Source organism: Macaca nemestrina, chromosome 7, assembly GCF_043159975.1.
Source record: "Macaca nemestrina isolate mMacNem1 chromosome 7, mMacNem.hap1, whole genome shotgun sequence".
Lineage (NCBI taxonomy): Eukaryota > Metazoa > Chordata > Mammalia > Primates > Cercopithecidae > Macaca > Macaca nemestrina.
The window spans coordinates 26,296,798-26,304,397 of NC_092131.1; positions in this window are offsets into that span (position 1 = coordinate 26,296,798).

Below are 7,600 nucleotides of genomic sequence, written 5' to 3' on the forward strand. Positions count from 1 at the left end.
GGGTGCTCTGGCTCATGCTTGTAATCCCAGCACTTTGGGAGGCCAAGGCAGGCAGATCACTTGAGGTCAGGAGTTCAAGACTGGCCTGGCCAACATGGCGAAACCCCATCTCTACTAACAATACGAAAATTAGCCAGGTGTGGTGCATGTCTATAATCCTAGCTATTCAGGGCACTGAGGCAGGAGAATCGCTTGAACCCGGAGGAGGAGGTCGCAGTGAGCTGAGATCGCACCACTGCACTCCAGCCTGAGCAACAGAGCGAGACTCCGTCTCAAAAAGAAAAGAAAAAAAAGAACAGAAAGAGAGAGCAGTTAGGAAGAAAAAACATACAATTTTAGGTAATAGCTAGTCTGTGGTCATTCTGAAGGAGGGCAGAGGTTTGCCCTGCTTCATGCTCCAGTAGTAATTACCTTCATTGAACTCTTGACGGTTTTTTATGCACTTGTTATCCTAATCAAATCAGCCAAGTTGGCACTAGGATCTTCATCTTATGGAGAAGGAAACTATAATTGGAGGGGCAAGAATTTGACTTGAAACTCCACAGTCTTTCAGCTTTGCCATGCTTGCCTGTCTCAGTGCACCAAGAGAAGTATCAGGCCAGCATGGTTAGGGCATCACTGCTGTACAACCACTTTTCAGCCATGCTAGTTTTACGTTTTACCTATTGTTTCTTGAGAATCATATCCATTTCCTATTAATTTAGCAAAATCTGCTGTCATTTTTAGTTTTAAAATTTGTTTCATTAGTTTTCATTAACAGATTTCCATCTTTATCGAGTGCCTAATAAGTAGAATAAGATGCCGTTAAAAGGTCGATGAGAAAACTAACACCTACGAGCGTTCACAGACTTTACTAGGTGTTATGCTTCAACGGAAGAAATGAGTCATGGCATATTTGAGTACATGCAATGATGAATAGATCTGACTGTTCTTTTGCGATTTCTGTGATTCTCTCAGTGCTCAGACACTGTCACTTTTTCTTCTCGGCCACCCAAGAGTGACCATGTGCCACCCTAGCCTGTCATTCTGAAGCTCATTATTACAGATCCTACAACCCATTCTGGCCAGCCAGTCATTCTATCAACCTGTCCTCGAATTTCTTAGGCAGCCCATAAATGAGACCAGCATGATTTCGATTCAGTTGGTATTATCTGGTTATTTTCAACTTATCCTTTTGGGTTTTTTTTCCTCTATAATTTTTTTGAAAATTTAAAAAATACAGAAAAGTACAAAGAAAAAAATCTAATTATCATCCATTTATCCCCTGCCCAAACTGACTACTATTCATATCTTGTCATATTGATTTCTAGTCTTTTCTTTGGTTTTTACATTTAAAAATCACCTGTTTTGGTAAAAAATGATGCATTCCTACTCTAAATAATATAAAGACTTCACTAAATCACAAAGCCAAATATAATTTTTTTTAAAATCCAAATTCCACATCCAGGAATAACGATTGTTCATATAAGGTTAAAATGATCCCATATATCTTTCTATGCAAAAATACAGAAAAAAGAACTGATAAGTAGAGAGAGGGAGGAGGGAAAATCCATTTATAAAAATAGGCTTATTTGTATATACATGCTTTTCATTAAAAAGGATTAATTTTACGTTTACTTTGATTTTATGGAAGTAAAAGAAACTGCAGTGAAATCGAAGTACTTTCTGAACTTCAAACAAACTTTTTTTCACTTTTTAAAGCTATATTGTTAAAAATATATTTCTGAGGTTAAGAAATGAGTTTACTAAAAACATGAGGAGATTGGAGTTTTTAAAGCTACCTATTTAGGGGGGACGATTTTTCTTCACTCCTTGCAATTTGTTATGAGAGATGAAAACTTTCAGATTCTCCAATTTTTTCCTGTCCCTCCTATTCTTCGTCATGTTTGTATTTATATTATTGCGTTTTCTTTATCCATTCATCTCTTGATGACCATTTAGGTTGTTTTCACAACTTGGTTACTGCAAATAGTGCTGCAATGAACATGGGAGCGCTAGTATCTTTTCAAGATCCTCATTTCAGTCCTTTTGAATAAATACGCGGAAGTGGGATTGTCGATTCATATGGTAATTCCATTTTTAATTTTTTGAGGAACCCCTTTACTGTCTTTCCTCATAGCTGCACCATTGTGCATTTCCACCAACGGTGTATAAGGGATGGATATGCAGACTCAGTTTTGTTTTCAATTCAGAGAAAAGTTTCTGTTATTTCCTTGAATACTTCTTTGGAGACATCCAATGTTTTATGTAGAAATTTTCTGTCTTTTACATCCATTAGCTTCAATTTAATTGCTTTATCTTTTGTGTTTTTCATTTCATTTATTTGGAATGTCTCAAGCCTTTCTTTTTTTTTTTTCATTTTGAGATGGAGTCTTACTTTGTCACCCAGGCTGGAGTACAGTGGCATGGTCTTGGCTCACTGCAACCTCCACCTCCTGGGTTCAAGTGATTCTCCTGCCTCAGCCTCCTGAGTAGCTGGGATTACAGGCATGAGCCACCACGCCCAGCTAATTTTTGTATTTTTAGTAGACACAGGGTTTCACCATGCTGGTCAGGCTGGTCTTAAACTCCTGACCTCAGGTGATCCGCCCGCCTTGACCTCCCAAGGTGCTGGGATTACAGGTGTGAGCCACCGCACTCGGCCTCAAGCCTTTCTTCTATATTAATACTTCAAATTTCGGTAATGTTTAAATTGTGCTCTTTGCAGTTAGCAATTATGAGTTTGAGAGTGATATTGTTGAATTCTTCTAATTCCATAGTGCTTCCATAACTCCTTGATTTTATTCTATTGTTTTATTATCTTCGAATTCTTGACTTATTATATTTGTTTTCTTATAAAGCCAAATTGCTCTAAAACATAAAGTGATTGCAAAGAACTTCTTCTATTCCTCATGTTTTCTTCTAGACAGAATCTGTGCAATATACATCTAGCCTGCTTGCTTTGACTTGGGGTTTTACTTGTTTCTTTTACTGTAGTGGGTTTGCATTCCTGCCATGCTATTTATTTGCATTTTGCTCATGCTCGCCAGCCCTGTGCGAACTTTCTATGTGGTCTGACAGAGTGGGATGACTTCTTGCCTCTCTTCTCACCATGTCTGAGACCAGTTTAAGTTTTCTGCTGAAGACCCAGCTGGGCCCCTACTCTTGAGAGGGTATCAGGGCAGATTTGGTTGGAAAAGTTAATCCTGCTCTCTCTTCTATTATTTTGCTATCTGTGCTGTACAAAGGATCACCCTACCTAACGCCAATGGAGATGGAAGCATCTTCTTCCCATTGCTCAGTAACCTTGGGCTTCGGTAGATTTCTTCAGTCCCATGAGTAGTGGTAGAGCTATCTTCAATCACTCCTTTCTTCCAATATCATTTCCATGATTCCTCGGTCAGAAGGAGAAAATAAGGCCACTTTGTTCCATCTGCTTCTCTTCACATTTGGGGCTAGTAGTGAGAATTCTTAGAATGTTATTTTCTCTCCAGTCTGGAGAATTCAGGCATTACTAGGATTCCAGTCTGTTCCAGCATCTTCTGAGTCTTTTCATAATGGTCAGGTGTTTGTTTGTTTGTTTGTTTTTAAGTTTATTGTACTATCTTATATTTCTTCATTTGATTACTGCTTATGGTGTTTTTTTTTTCTTTTCCTACTTCCTTATTTCATTATGTTTTAGGGAAGGCATGCAGTTTTAGTCATGCTAGCCCAGAGTCTCATACTTGTCTATATGCTGTTGAATCGTACAACATGCTTCCATGTACACCCAGGGTTTGAGCAATTTCTGACACAACAATTGTACCTCCTTCCTTTCTTTCCCCCTCAAGAATGCATATATGAAAAGCAAGTGTTACTATCTGATGCAGTGCGTACCACAGAGTGCTCGCTCAACCAGTGTTTACTGAGTGTGACGGTAACATACAGCAATGAACAAAACGGGGCAGTCTAAGCCCTTATGGAACTTGGATCCCATGGGAGCAGACAGATATTAATCCAACAAAACACATAAATAGCATTAAGTTAATTTCAGTTTTGTAAGATGAAGAGATTTCCATGGATAGATGATGGTGATGCTAGCACAACAATGTGAATGTACTTAATGCCACTCAACTGTACACTTAAAAACAGTTAAGACAGTACATTTTGTTATGTGTATTTCACTACAACTTTTACAAAACAAGATTGAGTATTATAAGAGGGAGATAAATGGTCCCGTGAAAGCATAGGCGGGGGTAGGTCAGGAGACCCTTCCTCCCCGAGGAAGAAATGATTAAGCTGAAATTTAGAGCAACAATAGGATGGAAGTTATTACAGGGATAACCTTGAAACCACTTCAACTTATAAAAAAAAGATAAATTATCCACAAATGCTGGTACTTTATTATTGGTATGGCAGGATAATATATTTGAAATATTAACCAATATTTTTCCCTATATTTGCTTTCACCTTTCTACCCTTCTCCTCTTGCCCAACCCCAAGCTGCTGGATTGGCCTGTACTTGCTTTGTAGGGAGAAAGGAGGCAGCGAGGAGAAAATCACAAAACCTTTGAGATTCATGCTGGATTTTGTTTTTTCAAAAAGACAGGAAATGTAAGTGCCACAGAGAGAATTTGCCGTACAGGTTTTAGAGAGAAATCATGACTACAAGAGCCAGGGTCCCTCCCGTTCCTAGATTTTAGAAGATTTCCCAAGCTCGAGATAGAGAGCCTAAGGGGAAGCAATGGGATGGTAGAAGTTGGGGACGGGGGGGGGGGGGGGGAGGGAGGGGCACCTTGGGCAAACCCCAGGGAGGTACTAAAGTCCCCAGGTGGGTGTGAGGCATCTGAGAGCAGGAAAATGTTCCCATGCTTGGGGAAGATCCCTGGGAGGCAGAAAAATGCAGAAAGGACATTGTGGCCTGCTGTTTCCGGGACGCTGGACAGAGCCATGGGTGGCCTCAGAGAATTTGCTGAACTGCGGTGTGACAGAACAATTCCCATGCCCCCAAAGCATCCAGGAGATAGAGTGAGCCAATGAATCTGAAACTTAGCAGGGAGAGAAAGGATATCTCCTAGGCAACCTGAATAAACTGATCACCAAGAACCAGATGAGTACCGGACATCTCAACAGATGCCCACGTGGCCAGGTGATGTCAAGGGCTTAACAGCTCCACACACTCACGGAAGCCTTTATATCACCCTCTGCCCCTGCCACACAACCTGTCCCAGAACAAGAGAAACGAATTGACTATGATAACGTCTCTGGCATCCTAACAAATTGAGGAGACAAAATAAAATTAGAAGGACTCATTGGAGGATAAAGCAAGCTACAGGTTTCGTTCCCTGGTTTCTAGGCTGAGATTCACAGTAAAAGAGAATTACAGCCGGGCACGGCGGCTCAAACCTGTAATCCCAGCACTTTGGGAGGCCAAGGCGGGCAGATCACTTGAGGTCAGGAGTTCGAGACCAGCCTGGCTGACATGACAAAACCCCATCTGTACTAAAAATACAAAATTTAGCTGGGTGTGGTGGTGTATGCCACCCCAACTACTCAGGAGGCTGAGGCAGGAGAATCACTTGAACCGGGAACGTGGAGGTTGCAGTGAGCTGAGATCGTGCCACTGCACTCCAGTCTGGGTGACAGAGGGAGACTCTGTCTCAAAAAGGAAAAAAGAAAGAAAATTGCCTCTAACATCCTCATTATGATTCTTAGCAATATGCCTATGTGTCATGGCATGAACGTTTAGAAGCACTGATACAAATGTTCCCCACGGGGACATCATGTAGGCAGAGTCCAGCCCATCAGTCATGGGTGAGATCACCTGAGGGAGGGAGTTGCCCGTCTCCAACAAAGAGGGCTACAAATAGCTGCAAGCCAGCCCCTGGTGCAAGACGCAGCAGACCCTGCTCTATTGTCTCAGCCCACTGAGCTGCTCTCTTCTTGCTTGTTACTTTCCATTTAGGAGCTTGATAAATCTCACAGATTTCTTAATGACAGTGACCACGTCTTAACTTCGGTTTCTTTTTTTTAATCCCTTGCTGAAACTATGGTGCATTGTGGGTTCTCTGTAAATATCTGTTGAAATAAAGACTCCAGCTTTGTATTGTCTAGCTACTATAACGGCTTGTACACAGTAAATTGAATTTAAACGAACTTCAAATGACTGCTGGGAGGCCTGAGTTTAACAGTTTGGCCAACTCTGCATGAAATTCTGGATATACCCACAGACAACCTAACGCTTTTAGATAACTTGGCCTAATTTTTAACACTCAAAATTTCAGATCCTGCTGAGTCCTAATTTGAAAAATATTTTCAGCATCTGGAATGTAGAATACTTAATTAATCGTTCCATAGATATCCAGTTGAATAGAAGCCTAGAGGTTAAAACCTGACACTTCAAAAATATTAGACTAAGCTGTTCAGACCTCTAAATGTTGTGTTAAACTCAGAAAATGAGGCTGATGCTGTGCTCAATGCTGAGAGCCATCTGCATACAACAGACAGGTTTCAAATAGTGTGGTCATGCCGCCCTCTCGTGATGAAATATAGCAGCCGCAACATTTCAACAGAAAAACTTCTAGAAGTAGACTACTACTGCTAATGATAATTTAGACCACATTCTATGACTCTGTAAACTTCTCAGATGTTACCGATTTCATGTAATCCTCATAATAACCCTACTTTCAAAGATGATGCTATTATCCCCATGTTACAGATGAGAAAACTGAAGCTCAGAGAAGTTAGCACAGCAAGTTCACACTAGAGCTAGTTAAGTAAGAGAGCTGCTGTGTCTGATTCCAAAGCCCAAATGCTTTTCACTATATTATATAAATAATTTGTTGATAGCTGTGTCTACAGTGCCTTGCACATGGTGGATACTGGACACTCACTAAATATTTACTGAATGGATGAATGACAATAGCAGCAGTTATGGTTTTACAGCAGCAGTTAAAAATACAGCAAGTCTATGTCAGTACCTATCATGTGTTGGGTGCCTTCCATGTACATGTAAAATTTCACTATGCTCAACCAGGGAGAAGTTCAGAACTTATTCTTCTACCCAGCAATCCCATTACTGGATATATAACCGAAGGAATATGAATCATTCTATTATGAAGACACATGCAAGCATATGTTCATTGCAGCACTATTCACAGTAGCAAAGACATGGAATCAACCTAAATTCCTACAGTGATAGACTGGATAAAGAAACTATGGTAGATATACACCGTGGAATACTACACAGCCATGAAAAATAACAAGATCGTGTCCTTTGCAGGGACATAGATGGAACTGGAGGCCCTTATCCTTAGCAAACTAACACAAGAACAGAAAATCAAATACCACATGTTCTCACTTATAAGTGGGAGCTAATGATGAGAACACATAGACACACAGAGGCAAATGACACATACTGGGGTCTTGTGGTGAGTGGAGAGTGGGAGGAAGGAGGGGATCAAGAAAAACAACTAATGGATAATAGACTTAATACCTAGGTGATGAAATAATCTGTACAGCAAACCCCCATGTCACGAGTTTCCCTGTGTAACAAATCTGCACTTGTACCCCTGAACTTAAAAGTTAAAAAAAAACAAAGCACTTGTTCTGCTATATTCTTTAACTCATTCTTTATTTTTAA